Raw genomic sequence first — 25,861 nt, forward strand, 5'->3', positions numbered from 1 at the left:
TTTGGAAAAGTTTGAAGGACAAAAGTTGCTATTGGATGCAGATGAGCTGGCTCTGTTTCAGTGTCATTTTGTGTTTGTTTCCCTTTCCACTTTACAGACAGAATCTACACTATAACTCTCTTAGGTTTCAGAATATTCCAGGTTCTATCCTCATTCCTCTTCCCACTCCCCACTTCTTTGACCAAACAATGAGAGAAACAACACCCTATGTCAAGGTTAAAGAAAATGACCAGACTTTTAGACTTGCAACAATTTCTCTGTGAATTAACTATGGGCAGAGCTTGGTGTTAGAAGCTGGGATGAGAGACACACCTTGAGAGATTTCCTCAGGGGCTCAGGAGTTGCTATAGCATTCACAAAGCTAATTCACAAAGCTAAACGGTCTAATTTGATCATCACCAGGGAGGTTCAGGCAGGTACAATTGTCTGTGTTTCATAGATGACGACTTTGACGCTCAAGGAGATTAAGTGTCTTGCCTGAAATCACGTAGCTGATAGGGGACAGGTCTTCACCCTTCATACTATTTCCCTTGTGCCGTTCAGAAGGGGACTGGATTATGGGAATAGCTCTAACTGTTGAGAAAAAGAGAGTGGCTGAAGAGAGGGCAGAAAAGCTGAACCAAGAATGTCTGTACCACTCACGGAGGCCTTGGCCAAACTCTTTGTGAGGAGACTGAACAAAACATTCTGCCAGTCAGGTGGGACACATGCTGCCCACTGGGGATTCAGAGTGCTTCTTGGCATATTGAAGGACCTGATAAGTCCTCAGGCAAGGAAACTGGTCAAACTTTTGTAGCAGGTTAATTAAACAGTGTCAACTTAGTAGGGTGTGGTAGATTGAATCACTGCTGCAACTCTTCCTCCTTCCCTAAGTTCCTTCCTAATTTTGCAGTGCTCTTCTACTCTGATGCTGAGGTTGGCCATGATACTTGCTTTGACAAATAGAATAAGCAGGAAGCAACAATGTGTCAGTCCCGAGTCTCTGCCTCCAGAGACCTCATGTGTTTCTGTGTGTTCTTTTGTGCCTTTGCCCTCACCTTGAGGAATGCATGGGGTAGTTGCTGGTCCAAGAAAGATGAGAGACAAATAGAGTTGAGCCCAACCTAGATCAGCCAACTCCCAGTGGAGGTGAACAATAAATGCTTATTACTTGTGGTTGTTTGTTACACAGCATTATTGTGGCAATAGATAACTGATACATAAGATGCAATAATGAAGATTTTATTGATTCCCTTTCACTGCTTCCAGCTGAGCATCCTAAAATACTCTTTCCAATCCTCAGGCAGATTCTACAGTTTTTGGGCTACTTTAAGTTATTAAAAATCAAGTCTGGTTTAAAACTGTAATCTCAAATTTAATTTAAATCTCATCTTTCTCTCTTCCAGGCTCAGTTATGGCCCCAACTTTTTGCAGAGACATAGTCTGCAGTGAGACACCCATCTCCTCACTCCATTCTCTCCTGTCTTTTCAAGGCCTAGCTCTATGGTGTTGGGGGATGGGGGACAGAGGGAAGGTGTCCCTTTGCTCAACCATGCAGTCTTATGCTGATGGCTACTGCTGATAGTGTGGTCTCTGAGTAGATGGTATAAGGGGTTTCTTTGGGGGTGCAATTCTACTTCTCCCTGGACCATATATCTAAGAAACTGAGAATGCAGTGGGGCTACTCTCATCCCCTTCTTCCTAGAGACACTATCCCATGGGGCCTTCCAGTTCTACTGCTCTGGGATACTCACCTCCTACAATTCTGGGCCAACAAGAACAGAGCTAGTCAACATCTGTTATTACACTTTATTTCACCTAACATTTCAAAAATTCACTCTACTATGAAACTCTTTACCGTTCTGACTTTGGGGTGGTCTACAGAACAGAGCTAGTCAACATCTGTTATTACACTTTATTTCACCCAACATTTCAAAAATTCACTCTACTATGAAACTCTTTACCGTTCTGACTTTGGGGTGGTCTACTCCTAATGGATATCTGGGGAGCTTAGGCTTGGTGGAATTTAAATAATCACCACATTTGGTAGATTGTTACACAAATTTTACAATAATTATATCTTTTAAAAAGATCATCCTAAAAATCTGGACATAAGGTACCATAAAAATGAGAATACCTTGTATTAGTTGAGTGGAATGTAATAGAGACACAAAGTAAAAGCACCTTAAATTAGATAGTTCATTTTTTTCTCAAACAAAAGCTCAAACTGGTATGGAGGCTCTGTTTGGTGAAATTGTCAGAAACAAGCTCCTTCTTTCTTTGTGTTTCTTTTGTCTTATCTGTGTGTTGTTCCTGATCTCAGGGTCCAACTTGGCTCACTACCATGTCCATATGCCAGCCAGATAGAAGGGGGGAAAGGGGAAGTTAAAAACCTGCTGTTTCCGTTTAAGGGTATGACTCGGAGGTTGCACACATCACTTGTGCTCACATCCCACTGGCCTAACATGGTCACCTGACCATACCTAGCCGCAAGAGAGTCTGATAAATGTAGTCTTTATCCAAGAATGCCACGTGTCCAGCTAAAAATTCTATTACTGTGGAAGAAAGAGGAACAGATATTGGGGAACAGAGAAGTAGAAATTTCTGCCACTTATTCTGAGAGAATTATTCTACTCCTGTGATATAGTCTAGGAAATTTGAAAGAGGAAAAAATAATTTGTACAAGGATGTTTATAGTTTGATGATACAATAAACACTAGTCTGTTGACATAATAAAATTTCGTTTGTGGCCACTACAGTAATAAATATGAAGGTAATTTAGAAAATTATATGGAAAATTGTATGAAAAAAAGTAGCATCCAATTTTATGCCCATGGAAATTAAGACCTGTTAAAAAATCATGGGTGCTCATAGATAGAGAAGAAGCTTAGAGAACTTGACTCAAAGATGCACTTTCTTTTCACATTTTAATTGAAATTAAGATTGGGTCTTACAACTCAAGCTCATATTTTAGGAGGTAATATTTTTTCCTTAACTACTGTTTCAAAATTTTTAGTGTGCCAAAAGCATTTTAGAACTTAATGAGTAGGTAGTTGTGTCCATCAATCCATCCACCCATCCATCCACTAGTTCAATTATTTAATAAATATTAATTGAGAATGAAAAATAGACATTGAACAAATAAATTCATGAATTTTCTGACAGTTGCTATAAGTGTTATAAAAGAAACATATAGAATAAAATGACAGAACATGCCATGGAGACTAGAGCAGGCACTTTTGGTGCCTCTCTCATGGCTCCTTGCACTAACCATTTTATTGTGTGCCAATGGTGTCCAACTGCAAAGAGCTTTCGCTTTACCTTCATATGGTTTAGGCAGAAATGCTATGGAGTTAATGCCCCAGGAAGGTCCCTCAACCGATGACGAGTGAGAATGGGAGTATAAATACCCCAGCTTCCTCTCCCTTCAGGTGGGATAACTGAGATATATTCTCTACCTTGCCCCTGAGCTCCTCAGTGGAATTGAGCCCAAGTTGCCTACAGAGGTAGCCTGTAAAATAATACACCCTTCATTGAATTCCTTGTCTTCGCTTCTCACTTCTTCACTCTCCTACTGATGCTTTCTGGGATGACCTCCCAAATAAACTGCTTGCACTCACATCTTAGTCTCCTGGTCTGCTTCTGGGGAAACCCTACCCAAACCAGGGAGTTTGACTAGTCTAATGAGAAAGGCTTTAGAAAGTGGCATTTACACAGTGGCCCTGAATGATGAGTAGAGGTTTGGCTAGGTGAAGAGGGTGGTTGAGTGTTCTGGACAGAGTGTCTCACTCAAGCTTCTTGTTTGCAAGCAACAGAAAACAAATCTGGCTTTCTTAAACCATGGTGGGGAGAGCTGAATAGCCCCAAATAATACAGGCAGGCAGACTTCGGATGGGGAGGAGTTTGGTTTGTGTTAGGAAAAGAAACCCGGTCACTATGGCTGGAGCAAAGTGGTTCATGGACTGGGATGAAGTTGGAGGGGTGAGCTGGGGCCATAGAACTCATTAGCTTGTTGGTTTACTTTGCATTTTTAGTGAAAGAACATTTTCATAACTAACTTTGAAGTGCTCAGTTTTATGGAGACAGGATTTGGAGTCTGGAAGATGTCCTCTCATCCTGAAATCTGAGCAGAACCAGACCTAGGCTTTTTCCTAAACAGGTTTGGAGGCCTTCAGCAAGTACACAGTTTATGGAGGACAAACTTATAGGCAGAGGAGCTCAGTGGATGGGAGAAGCTGCGGCACCTGGCTTCTCTTGAGATGCCAGAGGATCTCCAAAAGCCACGTTCTGTGCTGTTATTGCTCTGCAAGGACTTCGTATTCCCCAGAGGCAGTGGAGTGAGCAGTGGTTCTCAAATGGTGCTCCTTGGCACCCTAAGGGTTCCTTTGATCCTCCCCAGAGTGGGCTGTATAGGAGGTGGGGTGCAAATGCTCAGAGTCATGAGATGTTTGAAGAGAGTCTTCTGGTGCTAAAAAAAATCATATGAAAATGAGCTAACCTGGCTTTGAATCCCATTTTTGTCACTCCTTAGCTGTGTGATCTAAGGTAAGTTAGTTAGCTTCTTTGAATGGCTTTATGATTCTCCTGTTCCTTCTCCTCCTCCTGATCATCACCATCAATACCATTACCTACACACTGACTATGATAATTGATTTAGATGCATTCTGCCATTGACTTCCCACCTGAAGCTTTTTAGGTATGTAGATTTACCCCCACTTTATAGGTGAGCAAATTGGGGTCTAGGAAGATTGCATCACTTGTCCAAGGTCATCCAATAGGCGACACAGCTGGGATTTAAATTCAGATCTGTCTGACTCAAATCCTGTGGTTTTAACCACCAATAGATGGTTGTCAGGATAAATGAGGATATATGTGTAATGCTTAGCTCTGTGCTTGGCATGGAATTGGCACTTAATAAATTGTATCTATTAAGATATTCACCTTAGTTACATCATTGAGTATTTGCAGAGTATTTCCAGAATGTGACCAGGTCTTTGGGGACATTTGCATAGCTGGGAGAGATTTGATATTTCCAAGGAGAAGTGTGTCTAATCCTAATTCCATTTACTTTTCTCTCCCAAGGGCAGTCAAAGTGTTAATAGTACAGTTTTCTAGGGCCAGGAGGAAGAAAGGGGCACTTAACCTCACTGGGCTGTCCAGATGCATGGCTGCATCTTCAAGGCTGTTGGGAAGAGAAATGGGGCCAGCAATGGAACTGGCCTCAGTGTTAATAGTACAGTTTTCTAGGGCCAGGAGGAAGAAAGGGGCACTTAACCTCACTGGGCTGTCCAGGTGCATGGCTGCATCTTCAAGGCTGTTGGGAAGAGAAATGGGGCCAGCAATGGAACTGGCCTCAAAGGTGGCAGCTGGTCATTTGTGAGATGCCAAAGAGGAACATACAAAGGATCAATAATCAAGTGTCTGTGGAGAGCCCACTGCATGCTCAGCACACTGTTAGGCACAGTGTGTGTGGGAGGGGTGGGGGGGTAGTTGGAGGGAAGCAGAGCAATGGGGTTGTGGGTCCATCTGCTTGTTCAAGCTGACACCATCTGACAACCAGCACCTTCTGCAGTGATAAGCAGGGGCAGTGCCTCTGTGCTCAGGGAGGCAGTTTTGTTTGTGCCTAAAAGACCTTGTAGGGCTGGCTGGTTGCTCCGTGGTTAGAGTGCGGCCTTATACCACGAAGGTCAAGGGCTCGGTTCCTTGTGCAGGCCAGCTGCCAAAAAAGTTGAAAGGCTTTGTCGTTAGTGGATGAGCTCTTGTCTATCTAATCTTCACTATCTTGAGGCATTATCAAGCAGTTCAGCCAGGTAAGAGGAGAGTCAGGAAGTTCCACAAGCAAGTTTCATTTTTTGTTCTGTGTTTTCTTTTCCTCCCAGAACTGGACCCTATGAAGAAATATATAGGTAGGAAAATAAATAAAAACTCTATCACAGCAATTAGATGAAGTTTCTGTGAAACATTTCCTTTAATTTTATGGCAAAGTGACCCACCAAAACCCCCAAACTACTGCTCTTTTAACCTGCAGCACCCATTATAGGTGTGGATGTCAATGGTGACATTGGAGATTTTAATTTTTAAAAACAGACCTAGCAGAACATCTGCCAAACTATGTGCTTAAGAAGTCAGCTGTTTAGATACTTGACCATTATTAGTTCCAATACTACTACTAATAATTGCTATTTTAAAATATTTACTCTTGTGTCAGGTGCTGTGTGTGTGTTATGCACTGTTCATTCATTCCACAAATGTTTACTGAGCACCTATTAGGTGCCAGTCATGGTGCAAAATGCTTGTGATTTGAATGTGGGACCTGGGACATCTTTCAAAAAGTGCTGTTTAAACAGAGCTTGTAGGTTGCAGGTGGGTCATCCAGACCAAAGACCGGGGGTAGGAGAGGATATTCCCAGCAGAGAATACAGCAAGGACAAAGGTTCATTTCAACCTCACAATGCCACTGTGGGGGGCTTATTAGTCTCCCCGCTCTTCTCATGAGGAAACTGAGGCCCAGACATGTTCAATCACTTGCCCAAAAGCACACATCACAGCCCAGATCTGATGAATGGAGTTGCCGGGGAGCTTCCCCAGGCCTCGTGCTCATGGCTGCTTGTCTTTCTCGTCCTTTAGTTAGCATCTTGGGAGTGGGGGTTAGGGAGGGGGACCAACTTGTCCTGGGTTTCCTGGGACTTCCCTGGTTTTAGCACTGAAAGTGCTGTGTCCCCAGAACCCTGTCATTGCTGGACAAACTGGGATCATTGGTCATCATTCATTCATCCTAGAATGAAGTGTTTGGTTTAAATCAAGCAAAAGGGATTGGGAAGGATGGTCTGATGCTCACAGGAGAAGGGACATCAGGAGGCTGTTCCCAGTGCTCCATCAAGCCTCAGGCAGTCATTACATGATCCAAGGCTACAGTGCCCTGGCCTCTGCTAGTTCTCTTTCAGTCCCAATCATATTTGTGGTGCTATGACATATCCTTAAGGGCCCAAAGGCTAGAAGTAAGAGCTTTCCTAGTGTGCATAGTCTTCAGCTGTAGATAACAAATGAGATCATTCTGCCTGGAGCTTACCATCTGGAAGAGAAAATAGAGAATCCAGGTACACTCTGAAGAAAGATACGTAAAACAGTCATTATAAATTATGTACTATGTCTCCACAGTGGGCTGCCAGGTGATATTAAAAAATTCTTTGAAAATCTTCCCCTTTCTGTTTATATTTTTCCTTTTACTCTTTCTTTCTGCCTCCCTCCCTTCTTTTTATCTTAAATATGAATCTCTTATTGTAACAGCATCTAGCACATAGTAGGTGCTCAATAAATATTTGTTGAATGAATAAGTGAATGAAACAATTCTGTAGCTGGCAAGGGCAATAAATTAGCTTTGAATGCTTTCTCAAGTTCAGAATGAACTACAAGCAGGCGACAACTACTTCCCTTTCTTTGATCAAGAACTGTGTTTGGGAGAATTCAGATCAGTTTTAGGGTGGCCAGATGCTCCTGTCACAACATTTCTCTCCTGATGAGGTCTGTAGACACTGTGCTTCTAAATCACCCAAGATGCTTGTTAAAAACTTATACTTCTTGGTCTTATGCCTGGATCTACTGAATCAGAACCTAGGCAGGAGCAGGAATTTGCATTTCTAATAAGCTCCTGGAGTGCTTCTTATGCACACCCAAATTGCCCTATTTAAGCACTGTTTGCTTTGATCATTTGTGCTACAATCTTGGGGCTTCCTCCCCTTCTCTGCTAAAAGTTTGTTTTTTCCTTAAAAGCTTGAGAAGAAAAAAACAAAACAAGACAAAACAAAAACGGAACACATCTTTTTGGGGACAACTCTCAGTTAAAAAGAATTGAGAAGAGATTAAAATGATAGCAATCCAGCATTAATTTTCTCATTCTTCTTCTGTTCTTGGAGTGTGTTGCATTACTTTATATAAATAGATTTTTTTTTTTTTGTATGAGACAGTGGAATCTACTCAAGTACTGTAGAAATGAGTAGCCTATTTTATACTTTTAATAGAGCTTTCCTCATGGTTTTAATGGCCAAGGATTTGCCTCACCGGACTTCAGGTTGTTAAGAAATGGCAAATGACAGTTATTCGAGGCACCTCATAGGGGTGGGCTCTGTTACCCAGCATAGGCAAGAAGAGTGAGAATCCACACTGGTTGCTGGGGAAATGCTGCATTTGTGCTCTTTTTGCTGCAGCAACTCTTTACCCTTTCTCTGTACACCTTAACTCTTAGATTAGTTTTAGCTCTGTCCTCTGAAAACTGTAGTCAATTAAGTCTAAGAAAATACACACACACACACACACACACACACACACACACATGCAATCTGCTTAGTCCACCATTTTCTATTCTTACTTATTCATAAATGAGACTTATTGAAAAGGCTGATTTGGATGAATTGGTGCATTGTAAGTCTGTGTTATATCATGAACATTTGAAATTGTCCATTTGTAGGTCAGCAATGGTTAAATGTCAATTTCTTGTGGAACTGAAACCATGTAAGTTATCCAAAAGTCTATTTTAAAGTTATTATTTTAAATGTACAAAGTGTTCAGGCATACAAAAAGGTGCAAGGAATAATATAATGGACATCCATGTACTCACCATCCAGTTTAAGAAATAATATGCTACCAAAACAATTGGAGTTCCCTCCCCAATTATATTTCCCTTGTACTCTGCCAGAGGTAACCCACGTTCTGAATTTGGTGCTTATGATTCTTATATGTGTTTTTATATTTTGTCTCTTGTGTATGTAATGCCCCCCAAAACCTATTGTATTATTTTACACATTGATTTATTCAAATGTTAACAAAGTATACATATACTTGCACAATTAGCTTTTTTCACTAAACATCACGGTCGAGATTCATTCATGTTGATCTATGTTTCTCTAGTTCAATGTTATTTTCAAAAACCAAGTAGCTGAAAGAATTTGCAGTAAAATCAACAGTGCATGGAAAAGACAGCACATTTCTTTTTTATAATCTTTTCTCTAACCATCAACCCAAGCTTGTTTCAGACCATATTTTTTTGGAAACTATTTGTACTGAGAAAAATTCCATAAGATGTACAGGGAAAAAAGCAGCCCAATATAAACAAGGGAGCTGAGTCGCCATTTTGAGAATCATGCTTTTGCAAGAGTAAAATAATTTCCTGGCCCAAGGTCAGAAAAGAGTCCCACCAGCTGGCCTGCCTAGCATATGGTGTATGTTCAATAAATGTTTGTTGCATGAGTAAATTCAAGGGGAGAGGCACCCAGTGTGAAAACACTCAAATGATGGTACAAGGTAGGTAATTAAAAATTAGTTTTGTCTTTCTGTTTTGAATTAAACTTTATTAGGATGGGGTAGTGAGGCAGGAATAGTATAGGGACATGCCCCGGGGAAGCTACTGATAAATATCCAGGCTGGATCAGCACTACCACCTCTTTGCCTGGTAGTTAATGGACTCCTAATGCACTGGCAACAGCTAAACCACACAGCCAATAGCGTGCTACACTATCACACCTGCACACAAGGAGGAGCAAAGGTGCAAAAGACCACCATTATGACCTCTCACCTGTAATGGACGGCACAAGGTTAAGGGAAGTAACTCCTGTGCATGATCAGAAGCTGACACTACCTCATTAGGCCTCAATTACCTTAGCTCCTCCTTCACAGAAGAATATTCCTCCACTTAGGATAGAGAAACACCCCTGTCCCAGGAACACAGGGCCGGTTCGCATTTCTCTTTCTGAGTCTGCCTACGTGCACTTGTTGGCGTGTATTCTCTCTGCACACTAAAGTCCTGTTAGTTGTATATTTGTCTGTCTCTTTTCTTTTATTCTCATTGAATAAGCTCGCTGGACTGTAGACTTTGATTGGTCCCCAGTACGGTTCTCCTTACTTGGTTGGATCAAGGACCCAGGTTAAGCCCACCAATATCAGTAGAGGCTGGGATGAAAAATGAGAAAATGTAACTAGTAAGGCAAGACAGCTGGGTTCAGTTTTTGAGACCTGGATTTAAATTCTGGCATTTATTAGGCAACCATGGATAAGTTGCCTAATCTCACTGTGTGCCTCAGTTTCCTATTCTGTAAAATGGGGATGATAAGAGCATCTCCCTCATGGGGTTAATAGGAGGCTCAAGGTGGTTGGTATGTAAAGTGTTTGGCACAGGTTCTGGCCTCCAGTAAGTGCTTAATCAATGTCATTAAATCCCAGTGTGTCCATTCCTATGGGGGCCAGATGGCTGGATAGGGCACAAGCAGCCACTGGGAACAGCCATAATTCAGGAGGGTGCATGTGTCTGGAAATTGGATTGCATGGTCACAGCAGTGTGTTTTAAGGCAGGGCCTTAAATATCAAAGAAAACAATTTAGAACGATTTATGTGGTGAGGAGCTAATGCATATAGGAAGATGTGAGGAGTCATAAGGTTATAGTGAAGCACTTGGGGAACAGAAGCCAAGGTTCACTCTAATCAAACAAAATCAGCTTGCACAATCATCAACATTAGAATGCCATCTGGAGATTAGAAGGGGCAAAGTCTTGTTTTAGTTTAGGGTCTAGGTCTCTGTGTTACGCGAGGCTGAAGGAAAAGCTGCATTTGCATATTGCTGAATAAGAGGCATTTGACTGAGTTGCTTGGAGAAAGTATAAAACTCCAATTACGTTATTTTCAAATGTGGTATTTCCTCTTTGCACCTTTCTTGGGCAGTAAAGGAAGCCTTTAAATTAATTCAGGGCTGACTCATAGGTTTTGTTTCATATGCCACTTGGATTGATTGGAATTGAAAGTTGTGCATGAGGATTTAAGACCACACTCAGGCCCTGTAGGAAAAGTGCTGTGGTTGATTAGCAATGTCTGCCATGGGTAAGGCAGCAGCAAGGAATGGAACAAGTGCTGTGTATTTGCTATCCACATATTCATTTAAAGTACAGCAGGTGCATTTTTGCTTCCATACTGTATTCACATTTCTTTATCTTTTCTTCTAAAATTACTTCCCTTGTCTTTGCTGATCCAAATCCTCTTCCCTCACATCTGTATTCAGTTTAAGATCTACCTCCTCCAGGAAGCCTTCTCTAATAAGTCTAATCCACACTGATTTCTCCTTACAATTCTTAGTGTTTGTGTTATTTAATGAATATTTATGTTAATACTGTCTCTCCTTCTCTCAATATACTTTTCCATGCAGACTCTCTTTTTAAATTTCAAGCTTATCAGGTTTGCTCCTGCCTTAGGGATTTTGAACTGGCTGTTCCCTCTACCTAAATACCCTCTCTCTAGATCTTCGCATGGCTAGCTCCTTCTCATCATTAAGGTCTCAACTTAAATGTCACCACCCCGAGGAGACTTTTCACCACTTCATATATACCAACCCCCAGATTCCTCTCTGTTCGTCCTATCACATTGTTCTATTTTAATCAAGGGACTTACTGCTGCTCAACATTTCCTTGTTGATTTATTTGCTTATTTGTTTATTTCCTTCTCCTCTCCAACTCAATTGTAAACACCATAAGGACAGGGACCCTGACTATTTTCTTCCTTATTATATTCCCAGCACCTACAACAGTGCCTGGCACTTAGATGGTATCCAAATGATAGTTGAATCAGTGAAGGTCTTATGACATCACTTGCATTATCTCAAGACTTAATTTGTATTACTATAGTTATTAGATTTTCTTGGCTGTAGATTTGTCCCTTTCCAACTACACTGTGAGGTCACAGTGGGCAGGGACCAGTCATATACCCCTTGGCACCCCATAGCAGCTGTCTTGAGGTACCGATTAAATATTGTTGAAAAAATGAATGAAGAGAGAATATGTAGAATGAGCATCCATTTGTATGAATTAGGGTACTGGCTCGTCTGCTTTAACAGTGGCATTTAGAAAGATGCAAACTCTTTTCTGTCTCATGTAATATAGGAAGATGAACACCTCTGCTGTCCTCAACTGTCACTTTTGTCTCCGGGTTCAAGACCTCTCCAGCCAGCAGCATACATCTTGTTAAAGGCACAATTTAGAAGGTTGTACCTCATTTTCGCTTAGATCCCATTGGCCACACCAAGTCACATGCACGCACCTAGCTGCAGTGGAGGCTGGGAAATGTAGTCTCTAGCTAGGCAGTCATGTTTCCAGCTAAAACTTTGGAGTGTTATTAAATAGAACAGTCTCTGCCTACAACATTTCAATTTGACATAAATTTATTGATTATTTTTCCTGTGCTAAGCATGGGGCTAGGCACTGTGGTATGCACACATATACACAGAACATGTTTTCTGCCCATTATAAGCCTATAACCTAGTGGACAAGCCAGGCAAGTAATCCTAATATTCAGATCCTTGCCCAGGGTGTTGGTTAAATGAATATTAATAAACACCAATTTTGAAGATTTACTACATACAAGGCATTTTGTTTTCTTGGTCCCATTTAACCCTTACAATAGCCGATGAAGTAGCCCCATTTTCCATAAGAGCTTACAAAAGTTTTTTAAGACATTCCGGATTTGTAGATGGTATAATCAATTGAGTGGCTACTCTCAATTTTTTTGGTATGTATGTATGTATTTATTTATTTATTATCTTTTATTTATTTCTTCATTTATTGAAACATAATTGATTTTACATTTCTGTGGAGTATAGCATTGAATATCAATACCTGTGTGCAATATGTGATGCTTGAATAAGGGTAATTAGTATATTCAACATTATACAATGTAATCATTTTTTGTGGCCTTTTACCAATTTCTTGTTAACCCCCCTCTCCCTCCCCCTTTCCCACCTCTGGTGGCCTTAGTTCTGTTCTCTCCTTTTGAAAGTTCAATGAATTATTGTGGCCGTTGTATCTTTTTTTTTTTTTTTGAAATTTATCTGTTTTGGTTTTAAGCTCTCACTTATGAGTGAGGACATGTGATAATTCTCTTTCTGTGCCTGGCTTATTTCACTCAATATAATTTTCTCTAAGTTCATCTGGGTTGCTGCAAATGGCAAAATTTCATTCTTTTTCGTGGCAGAGTAGTATTCCATTGTGTACAGGTTTTAATTTATTTACAGTAAGATTCATCCTTTATGGTACACAGTTCTATGAGTTTTGACAAAGGCATCATCAGGTAACCACTGCCTCAATCAAGGTATGCAATGCCTACCCCTCCCCCTAAATTCTCTCTTACTGCCCCTTTGTAATCAAACCCTCCCCCACCCTGAGTCTCTGGTAACCCCTGATCTGTTCTACATCCCTATAGGTTTGCGTTTTCCAGATATGTCATATAAATGGAATAATGCTATATACATATATCCTTTTGCATCTGGCTTCTTTCATTTAACATAACGCATTTGAGATTCATTGCTGTCGTCACGTTGTATTATTGGTAGTTCATTCCTTCTTATTCTGTTGTGTGGATGGACTACTGTTTGTTTATCCATTCTCCAGTTGAAGGATACTTTGGTTGTTTCCAGTTTGGGGCAACTATGAATAAGGCTATTATACACATTTGTGTACTGGTTTTGTGTGAATATAGGTTTTCATTTCATTTGGGTAAGTAAATACCTAGGAATGGGATTGCTGGTTTGAATGGTAAGTGTATGTTTAACTTTACAAGAAATTGCCGAACTGTTTTCCAGGGTGGCTGTACCATTTACATTTCCCCCTGCAGTGTACATGGGTTCCAGTTGCTCTGTGTCCTCACTAGCACTTTGTATTGTCATTTTGTTGTTGTTATTAACATCACTTTAATAGGTGTCTAGTGCTGCCATCAGTTTAAAAGGCATTTTGGCACTGCTTTTAAACATGACCTTTCTTTTTCTGGCAAAATTCATTTTACGTAATTGGGTACCAGCTTAGATTTTCATTATCAAATTAAACCCTCCCACTCTGCTATCCACACAGGTAATGGAGGGGGAATTTTTTCCTTTTTAACTGTACTTGCTTAATGCAGCTCTTAGCTTTTCCAAGGAATGTACCATGAGAATTAAATTTATTCTAGCCCAGAGCTGGAGAAAGCTCTGCCTTCAATTAGCCATCTGTGTATGTTGACCTATTCAAGCCAAACAGTCATAACTCAGATTGCATTAAGTTAAAAAATATTTAAATCCATACTTGGATTATGAAAGAAAAGTGAATATATCAAGAGCTCCATGCATCAGTAACATTCTTATATTTTTTTAAAGGACAAATGTAGAGAAGGGAAGAAAAATTTTCTGGTCAAGGAACTATGTCTATGGTCTATATTAAAGATTCCCAATTGGGGGATGGGGAGTGGGAGGGTCGGAGCTACTAGAATTATCTGGGGAGGGGTGTTTCATTATACATGCACACACAGTGTCCCTCCCCAGGATTTTGACCTTTCTGTAGGGGAGTGTGTGCCCCTCCCTTCAGTTGAGAACTATTGCTGTTGTGCATTGCTGAGGGGAATGGGTTGCATCTATTGGAATGTTGGGGCTGAAAGAAGGTGGAGACCCTCCTCTAACACTGTAATTCCATGCAGGGTCGATGAAGAGAGCATAATACATGTGATTCTCTCATACCGACGTCAGTCGATGGTAATGGCTGTCTGCAGCACTTCATAGAGAAAGATAGAGGTCTTTTTGGCTTAGAAAGAAAGAGGGCAGTTGTTGATTGGTGATTTTTGTCATGGGCATAAGCCAGGTGATTTTTACATCTGTACCATGTATTTGCTCTCCTTGAAATAAGAATTTTCCAAAGGTATTTGGTTTCATTCTTCACACAGAATTTATGATTCTACCTTGATGTTGGTAGGACTTCATCTTGGAGGTGATAATAAATTTTTAATGTTCTATCCCAGTGGTTCTCACCTGGAGGCAAATTTTGCCCCCAGAGGTCATTTGGCAATGTCATTTTTGGTTGTCACAACTGGAGGGGTGCTGCTGGCATCTGGTGGGTACAGGGAAGCTGCTAAGTAGGATATCTACTGTAGGATACCCTACAATGCACAGGACATCCCTCCACGACAAAGACTTGTCATCCTCAATGAGCTTGGAGGGCATCGTGTTAAGTGAAGTTAGCCAGGGATGGAAAGAGAAATACCACATATCCTCACTCATATGTGGAAGCTAAAAAAGTTAATCTTATAGAAGTAGAGAGTAGAATGGTGGTTACCAGAGGCTGGAAAGTGTAGGGGAGAGGTAGGTATAGTGGAAGGTAGGTTAACAGATACCAAATTACAGCTGGATAGAAGGAATAAGACCTAGTGTTTGTTCTATAACACTGTAGGTGACTATAATTAGCAACAATTCATTGTATACTTTCAATTAGCTAGGAGAGGATTTTGAATGTTCCCAGTACAAAGAAATGATAAACATTTGAGGTAATGGGAAAAAAATCAGTGGTTGTGAGGGTTTCAGAGGAGGAAGGAGGGAGAGAGGGATGGATATGGGGAGCACAGGGGATTTTTAAGGCAGCAAGACTATTCTGTATGATACTGTAGTGGTCAACACATGACATTATGCATCTGGCAAAACCCATAGAACTGTACAACACAAAGAGGGAACGCTGATGTAGAATTGGGTTAATAATACTGTATCAACATTGCTTCTTAGTTGTAAGAGATGTATTACACTAATGTAACATGTTTCTAATAGGAGAAACTGTGTTTGTGTGTTGGGGGCAGGGACTATGAGGATATAGGAACTATCTGTACTTTCTGCCTAATATCTCTGTAAACCTAAAACTGCTACAAAAATAAAGTCTATTACTTAGAAAAGAAAATGACTTTTGCATAAACCAGTCCCTCTGGTCTTTGCAATTTCCGTTATATAGCCACTGATTTTGAATTTGGGCTGTGGCAGGGGGGGAAAAAAAAAGAATGATCATCTGCAAATGCCAATAGTGCTGAGGTTAAGAAACCATCCTCTATCTCCTCTAGTGTTTCCTGGGATCACCTTGTAAATAAATGTCTCAGGGTCTGATACTGGTAGAGAAATGGGGAAGTGAGACAGGAAGGAGAAGGCATTTAATAAAGGACCCATTATCAAACCATCCACCAGAGCTTAATCCTGCCAGGAAAATCTAAGAGTCAATGCAGAGCACACACCTTAGTTATCATATATGAAAGGTGAGGGAGCTGGGGCATTTATACTGCACCTCCCCAGTCATTACTTGAAGGCTGCTCCCAAATGGTATTTCTAGGGCACCATTTGTTCCCTGATAATAGCATGCATTGCACTCTATGTAATAGCTTATCTAATTGTCTCCTCCCTGGACTGAAAACTCTAAAGGGCAGGGACCATGTCTGTCTTGTTTACCACTGTAGCTCCAGCATGTAACAGACGTTCAATATTTATGGAATGAGTGAATGACTAACAGCCTCTTTGGGATCAGTGGGTCTGCATGCAACAGTGGCATGCAATAAATTAGGGGCAGTTGACTGCTACATTATGATTATTGGGAAAGATGTTATAACACGGAAGATAAGAGCCACTGACCAATCTGACCAATCTGTGCTCATGTTTGATCAAGGGATCATCTTTCTTGTGTGCGTGTGCGTGTGCGTGTGTGTGTGCATGTGTGCGTGTGTGTGTGTGTGCGTGGTATCTTTGTAGATTTTGGGAGGAATTGATTGTATTCTGCAAAGTTCAATGTCAGATTCAAAGGTTTTATGTGAGCTAATAAAGCCACGTATCTGAACATAATGATGAGTGACACAAGGCCAACACATCTTAGGATGTCAGCTTGTGGCAGGCGGTATGCTATACGAAGTTATTACGCACATCATACCAAAATCTACGGCGATGATGTCTTCCATATGTTGGTGGCTTTATAGTTTCCTTGTTCCACAAATATTGGTGGTTAATGCTGAATTAAAAGAACAAGATTTTCCTACCAGTTTTAATGAAGATCTATGATGGTCAAGGGACAGTTAACATAGTGTTTGTATCAGATAGCTATTGCTGTATAACAAACAACCACAAAAATCTCAGTGGCATACAACAAACATTTAGTTCTTCTTGCTCACAAGTTTGCAAGTTGGTTGGGGTGGTTCTGTTCCATGTGTCTCTTATCCTCCTCCTGAGACTAGCAGGCCACCCAATGCATGTCCTTTTCTTAGTAATGGCAGAATTTCAAGAGGGCAAGCCCAACAGTGCAAACACATTCCAAGACTATGCTTATGTCATATCTGCACATATCACGTTGGCCAAATCAAGTCACATGGTTGAGTCCAAAGTCAAGGGGCAGGGAAGTACACTCTGCCTTTTGCAGGAGGAACTCGAAGTTACATGCCAAAGGGTGTGGGTACAGGAAAGGATGTAGAATTGGGGCAATAGTTCAATCTATTACAGTGTGTGGAGCTTGGGGTTAAGGAATCAGACAGACCCGGATTTAAGCCCTTGTTCCTCCATTTATTAATTATGACTTGAGCAAATGACTTAGCCTTATTAAGCTTTGGTTTCTCATCTATTTGGCAAGTGGGCATAAAAATGGTACCCACACCTTGGTGTTGTGAGGATTAAATGACATGATACACATAAGCCACTTAGCACAGTTTCTGGCATGTAGCAAGTGCTCAATAAATTGTAGATGAAAACAAAAGCTCTAAATAAATAGTAGAATAAACTCCTCCAGGGGTGTGGATAGGAACTTGACATCAATACTTGACATTAGCTACCATGAAAAATGACTGCTTCATTGCTCTTCCTGAAACTTCAGTGACCTGAAGGAGTCTGGTGAATCTCCAAATCTGCCTAGCTTAAGTTCACAATGGATGATCTTAAAGGATCTGAACTTGAATAAGAAGAATATTAAGCTTTAAATTGATCAGCAGGAAGGCAAACAACAGCAGTTGCTCAGGATAGCAGTATTTGGGGGAAGCCAACAGATGGAAGGCCAGATTGTGAATATACCAGACTCCAAGGACTATATTAGAAAACACTAATGTGTTTGTTATAGTTAAATATTTTAAATTTGTTGGGCTAACAATTGTAAGCAAAATAATATGCTCTTATATAAAAAAAATTAAAGTAGCCTGCGGTACTTAAATAGCTTTTGCAGTATAAATGAATAATGATTAGATAATGATTTTTTTTTCTAGTGGTGGTAAAACTTACTTAGAAATTTTAACTCATTGGCAAGAGCTGCTAATCTCAGTAATGCATACTTATGGAACCAGCCATAGCAACGGTAATTGCATTTGAGATATGGCCACATTAGATGTTGTAATCCCAAATTACATATGACCTGATGAAATGAAGATGGTAAGGCAGCTGGGAAGTGACGCTTGTAATACTTATTATCCAGGAGTTTATGTCTCCAATTTTCATGCATTTCCGAGTTCCACTAACAAAAGAAAAAAAAAAAAGCTCTTATTAAGTAGAATTGAAATGGATTTTTTAAAATTAGTGGTGAACCTCTTTTTCTCCAAAATCTTTAGAGATAAAATCTATCTGCACCTGTGGTACTTTGATGGATGGATTTTATAAAGGTGTTATATAGAATTTCAGGGCTGAAAGGGGCCAGAGAAATCTTCCATTCCCCTAACTCCTCATTTATAGATGAAGAGACTCTTTGCCCTGAAAATGGATTTAAGACTGATTGGGAAAAACTTTGCTCATTCGGCCTGGATTTTTATGGCACACTCTTCTGCCTTCTGTCATGTCTCACTCTGGGAACACTTGAGAATTGGTTGTTGGAATCATCTCCTCCAGAAAGGAAAGTGTTGCTCTTCAGAGATGGTATCCTGATCAGGTTCTGTAAGTAGATCTGGGACTAAATGTGCATGGACCAAATAGAAATTTTCATTCAGGAATAAAAAATTCAGGCCATTGAAAGGCTATATAAGTGACTTAATAAAGTTGGAAATATGATTTCTGGTATCTGCACGTTCTAAGGAATGCTGTGGAATACTCCACTGGTTGTCTAATCTCCATATCCAGTCTCTACTTCTTAATCAGTAATAGACCCTACATTGTTGGTGGGCATCAGTACACCCAGCTGAAAAATTATACTTCCCAACTTTGCTTGTGGGCAGGATTGGCCAGTAAAATTTAAGTGTTGGCTAGTAAAATTTAAGTAGAAGTATTGGTTGGTGCTCCTAGGAAAATTTTTTAAAGGAGGTTGAGCCAACTTGGAGACAGGAACCCTTTGGCCATTTCCTTTTCTTCAGCTATTGGCCAGTAAAATTTAAGTAGAAGTGTTGGTTGGTGCTCCTAGGAAAATTCTTTAAAGGAGGTTGAGCCAACTTGGAGACAGGAACCCTTTGGCCATTTCCTTTTCTTCAGCTCTTCTTGCCTGGATTGTGATGGTTATGGTTGGAACTTCAGCAGCCATTTTGTGACCATCAAGCAACTTTGAAGATGAAAGACACATGCTGAAGGTGGACAAGAAGAAAGGTAGAAGGAGCCTGGGTTGTTGCTGATTTTGTACAGCTGCCATAACAGCCCTGCACTCTCTACCTCTGGACTCATTTTGTACAAAAGATATACAACCTCTGTCTTGTTTGAGCCCTAATTATTTTGATATCTGTTAATATGCAGCTAAATCAAATATTAACTGATATAAGTGTCAAGGAGGCAGTACGTATCAAACACCAAGAGAAAGACTATGAGAATCAAGGAGGAAGAGGAGAGACAGGAAAAATAATTATAACTTTACAATTTGCTTAAGTCTTACATATATCTAGTCTCTCTTATCTTCTCTGACAAGCTTGTGTGTGTGTGTGTGTGTGTGGCTGTTCCCACTTTACAAATGAGGAAACAGGCTCAGAGATCTTAAGTGCTTATTTATAGGTTTATAGTTACCAGCCAGGTTACTGTTTTTCACCCCTGTGTCCTCAGTATCTAGTACCTGGCACAGAGCAGGTAAACAATAAATATGTTTTGATGAATAAATGCATCTTCTGCTTTCAAGGGGCACTCTTTCCATGGCCTCAGGGTACCACTTTCCTGACTTCTTAGAATACTGGTGGAGAATAGGGGAGAAAAGAAAGGAGCGTTTGGGACGCTGAGCGGTACAAAGAGGCCTCCACCCGCTTTCTCTGGGCCATAGCTATTGTCAGTTGAGACAGGGTGAGAAGGGGTAGATGCCTGTTGTTTTTGCTGCAAGCATCCTTTCACTCTTACTCTCGTAACAACCTCTTGATTTTCCTCTCAGGGGTGCTTCAGGTGACAACGGCTCTGTCCTTGGCTTGAGGGTGGGAAATTAATCCATGTGTGACCAGTCAGAGATTTGTTTTCTGCTGCCCACAGAGATTGGTTCAGGGATGGACATGTGATCAAATCAGAGCTACTGAGATAAGACAACTCTTGAAATACATCCTTTACTATGAAAATTTGTAAACCAACAAAAAAGTAGAAATAACAGTATGGGGAACCCCCACATACCCATCACCCAGATTCAACAATTGTAAAAGTGTGACCATGCGTGCTTCATTTTTCCTTTGTTTCTTTATTTTTGCTGAGGTGTCTTAAAACAATCTCAGATATTTGCCATTTTTAAGTATTTTAGTTTGCATCTCTAAAATATAAAGACATTTTTTTACACAACCACTACAATGAGACTTGAGCTGAAACTGCTGAGAGAATGATAGGTGTTTCTTTTCCATGGAGAGGACCTTAAATTAAACTTGTTTAAACTTAAATTTAGAGGGATGGAACCCTGACAATGTTGAAAGCATTGCATGGAGTCCAAGAATAAAGTCAGGCAGTGAAGTCAGAGTCTAGGGATTAGAAAGAAAAGAGCTCTGATGACGTGGTTTGTGTTCCTAGGTTAAACCTTGCCTGAGGACCACATCAGTACATTAAATGAAACGACACATGCTCTGTTTTGCTTAAGCCAGTTTGAGTAGGGTTCTCTGTTGTTCACAACCAAAAAAAGTCTTCACTGATTCAGAAACCACTAACTTTCTCCTGGGATGACAGTTTCTTCCCCTATATTAGTTTGTCTTGAAGCCAGACCTCAGCCCAATAGTCCAATAAATGAAAACACATGAATACATAAGTAGACCCTGGAAGACTGCCATGTTTCTCCTTTAAACTCATGTTCAAGGGGGAAACCTTGACGCAGGTTTACTTTCAAAAGCAAGTAAAATTCCCTTGAGGGTGGGGCGCTATGTGTGGATTTTTCCTCTATTCCAAGAGCAGAATTTTCCTTTTATGCTGTTAACACAAGATTGGAAGTGGCAAATTGTGGGGGCAGGGGAACTTCTTATCAGGTTCTGTCTGTGTTCCCAAGCCACTAGATGTGTGGAGGACTCTGCCCCCAGATTTGGGGGGCAAAGTTGGCAGATCCCAGCTTTAATTTCTCTTGCATGTTTCTATAGCTTCTTGAACTCCCTTTTAAGCTTCTCTCTCTCTATATATTTTGTTTTGTTTTGTTTTGTTCTGTTTTTTTAATTCATCCCATGGCAGGGGTAATATAAACCTTGTGATTACAGATAAGCATTAAATGAATGCCTTGAACTTGTATGCAAAAATGTTTTGCAAATTCATATAAACATTTTTCTGGCCGTCATAACTTTCATTAGGAAACCAAAATGTTTTGAGGCCCATAAAAGCTTGAAATCTTAAGGCCCAATGCCTTCTAGGTGGGGTTATAAACTATTAGACTGTTCCCAGTATTTAACTTAAAAGAACTTGCCACCCACCTTGGGTAGAGCAGAGGAACCCACTAAATTCCTAAATATTGACTAGGTACATTAATAGAGTGGGAGATAGTGAACTGCTAAACTTGAGACATAACTCATAATCCAGTTAGCTGTGGTTTTACTCATAGCGCTGGCTTAAAAGTTGAGAGACCTTGCTTTCAACTGTGATTTTGCTACTCACCATCTGTGTGGACATGGGCATGTTATTTAGCCTTTCTGAATTGTGTTCTCTGCCCCCCCACAACAGCCCCAATTCATATGTTGAAGTCCTAACCCCCCAGCACCTCAGAATGTGACCTTATTTGGAAATAGGGTTGTTGCAGGTGTAATTAGTTAAGATGAGGTCATGCTGGTGTAGAGCAAGCCTCTCAATCTAACATTACTAGTGTCCTTCTAAAAAGGGGAAATTTGGACACAGACATGCATACAGGAGAACACCATGTGAACATGAAGGCAGACAGTGGGGTGATGTAGCAGAAACCAAGGGATGCCAAAGATATCGGGCCACCACCAGAAGCTAGGGGAGAGGCACGGAACGAATCTTTCCTTTACGGTCCTCAGAAGGAAGGAACCCTGCTGACACCTTGATCTTGGACTTCCAGCTTCTGATTGTAAGACAATACATGTCTGTTGTTTAAGCCACCCAGTCTGTGGTACTGTGATACAGCAGCCCTAGGAAACGAACACACTGGGTGAGGGAGACCCAGAGATGCACCCCCAACTCGCTGTCCAGCTTCAGGGAATGTGGCCAGCAGATGGTCTCCAGCTCTCAGCTCCTTCCTTCCAGGTCAGCCTCAGCTGCACAGAGCCATCTTGCCCAAGGTCATGCCTTTCCCTGGGAAGCTGGCATCCATGTCTGAGCCAGATAGGGCTATAAAGACCTGGCCACACCAGCCTGAGGAGGGACCACTTATATGGACAATATTTGCTCCAGAGCTCCCCATTGGGTGGGCTTTGCCAGGCTAACATCTTGGGCATTTCTCTCTGCCCAATCCTGCTCCCTCCCTCTTCCTTTTACAAGTGTTGATCCCTAGTAAACATCTTGTAACCCAAACTCCATTTCAGTGCCTGCTTTTGGAAACCCTCAACTCATGACATGGGGCTTCAGTTTTCTGATCTGCCACCCATGAAAACACCTGGCCCAGCCCTTTGCATGTGGCAGGCAGTTAGCCAATATTGATAAAAGCTAAATCCCCGGCCATTTCCTTGCCCAAGGCACTGAAGAAGGAAACGAGAACGTTTAAAAGGGCTCTCAAAGAGCAAAGAACATCCCAGGGAATGAGGTTAGCCCCAGTTGCTACACAGTGAAGGCTTGGATCACTGCAGTTTGCTGGCTCTTCTAGACTGCTATAGCCCCCCTGCTGATGGGTGAACAGGGAGGGGTGTACTGCATTGCTATGAAATTCTCTGCAATTTCCTTCAAGAAAATAGTGGAGCAGTGTTCCAGGTGACCTGGCCTGTCGTTAATCCTCTACAGGAGTTTTGTCTTGGAGCTGGTCATGTTTTGAGATGCCAAATATTGAGGATAGGAGAGTGAGGAAGTGTTTTACACTTTGGAGGGGAGAAGTTCTAAGTTATATAGTTCATTTTATTTTATGGGATGTGTGTGTGTATATATTTACATATATATGAGAGAGAGAGAGAGAGAGAGGAATATGTCAACGAATACATGTGTACGTTTCCATCGCTGTCTTTTTGAGGACCCAATGCCTGGGTTAGGCAGTCAGATAGTGACAGTCATTTTATCCATCACCCAATGCATGCTAAAAAATGCCAATCGAGTAGAAAATATATGACCTATAATGCAGCATTTGAGCTTCAGTCAATGTCCAGCCTTCTACTCCCATACATTTAGAGGAAATGCCTGTCTTCTGAAAGCTTGATCACCCATAGGTGCATTTTGGAGACTTCATAACAAATGGTGAATCAGGAAAAGACTTCTTAATTTCCTTTATTCTGGTCCCTGCTCTACTGAAGAGGCCCTCAACAGCCTCCTGGGTTGTTCCTGGTCTGTGTGGCTTATGCCACCTCTCCCCCCTTCCTACCTTCTAATTTAGCAATCTCAGACACTGGTATCATGTTGTACCCGTTTGGGGGATTTCTCCCTTGAAGGCTTTCTAATTAAGTCTTCTAGAAAAATGTCACTTAATTATGGAGAGAGGTTTCTTTTTGGTTCCAAGACAGCAAATATTTCAATCAAATTGGTACAGTTCTTATACTTTTTTTTCTCTCTTTCTCTTGCCCAGTGAGACAATGAAAAAAAATTTAAAAAGAAAATCCATAAAGAAACAACATATTTTGTGTGTTTACTTGATTATTTTGACAGGCTTCCAGTGGGCCATGAGAATTCTCCAGCTCATTTCTCAGGTTCCATCAGATAACTATGTTTGATTAAACATCCTTTTAAACTCATTATCAGCTCAGCAACGGCTCCTTTCGAAATGACCTTTCTGATGATCCAATCTCAAACAAGGGCTTCTCGAAACCTGACCTTCAGTGCTATCTTATTGGTGTTCTTGGTTTGCAGTGGGTCCCATGGAGGCTCCTCAGGGTGGCACCCAAGGGAAAAGCTGAGTTCGGGGAAGTTAGACACCTTTGGCTCTTACCTTGGCTACTCACAAGAGCTGGGCTCACCTTTGAGATTCAGTTTGGAGGTATAGGGTTCATTTCTAAGGATTTAAAACCCTTGGCTTTGAAGTCCAACATGCTTGGGCTTGCATTCCAGCTCTCCATTTGCTAGCAGTGTGATCTTTGTGAGCTTCAGGTTTCTCATCTGGAACATGGAATAAATAATTCCTACCCTCTGGTGTTGCAGTGAAAATATGATGAGTTAATGCATGTGAATACTCTAAGCACAGTTAACCCTGATCACAAGTTGTGTTCTCCCAAAAACCAGCTGGAAGACAGAAACGAGTATGCAGGATGTTTATTAAGAAGAGCTCTTGGGATCCACCCTAGTGGAAGGGTGGGGGAAGGGAGGTAAGAGGGTGGAGGGAGAGGTGCAGCTACAATGTGGGCACATGATTACTTCCAAGAGCACCCCACAGGGAACTCTGGAGCTAGAGTGGCCCTAAAGAGGTGTCCCGAGTTGGGCCAAGATAGCTGGACCTGTATACTCTGCCTCAATCAATCACCAGTGTGGGCCACCCCAGAGGCATGTGGCCTTGGGCAAGATGGCTCTGCAGTGGATCTGGGTGATGCATCACTGTGTCAGTAGATGTTGGCTGCTGTTGTCATTACTGGGTCTGGATTAAAAGGAGGTTTGACTTTTGGAGTGTTTTTCTCTCTATAAGATGAAGAACACTGTCAAGGCTGAACATAGTATTATAGCCATCAATATAGTCATTTGTTTACACATATACATTGAGCAGCTCCTGCAAAGTGCCAGGCACTGTGCTAGGCACTGGGACACCTCCTCTTTCTCTCATGTGTCTCTCATGCTCTGCAAGCTTTACTTCATATGTCCAGTAGATGAGCATGAGCCCGTGCTACAGGCAAAGGTACAAGCTCTGAATACACACCTACATACACACCTGCTTGTACCTGCACACACACCCATGCAATACACACCCTTGCACACATACCTGCACACACGTCTGCATACACACACTGAGCACACACATTCACACCACACACACACCAGCATCAAGGGTTGTAGTGAGGGGTGTTAGTTGGGCTCTCTGGGAAGCAGACAATGAGTTAGGGGTACTAGAGGTTGATTGTGGTTAATGTCTGTGAGAGGTGAAGGGGGCTGAAACAGGACTGGGCAAGGGAAGCCTTTAGGACATGATGAAGATCTGACCAAGTATTGGCCCACCAAACAGGGATCACCCTCAAAAGATGGCCTGTTGGAAGGCTGCATGTTGGGCAGAAATGACCAGGCCCCAGTACTACTGCCATGCCCAGTCATTGGCTGGGGCTGTCTCGGAAGTAGGTGGCTTTGGTTCAAATGCTGGGGCAGACCCCAAAGTTGAAGGAAATTCTTTCTTGAAGGAAAATCTGAGCAGCACATGGCTTCCACATGAGGATTCAAGGAGAGCAGATATGCAAACGGGGGTCCAGTACATAGTGCATATGGTGGTATGTAGTACAAATGCATATGACCTTGACAACTTTTCCTTCCCTTCCACTTTTTCTCCTGTGGTTTTGGAATGTGTAATGAAGAATAGGAGAGTATGAAAGATCATACAACATTAGGTGGCTCTGATAACAGTAATATTACTCTACATTAATCTGTAGAGCATTTATTATACACCAGCCACTGTCTAAGCAATTTACATGCATGGTTGACGTGAATCTC

This window comes from Galeopterus variegatus, unplaced genomic scaffold (assembly GCF_000696425.1).
Source record: "Galeopterus variegatus unplaced genomic scaffold, G_variegatus-3.0.2 Scaffold60, whole genome shotgun sequence".
NCBI lineage: Eukaryota > Metazoa > Chordata > Mammalia > Dermoptera > Cynocephalidae > Galeopterus > Galeopterus variegatus.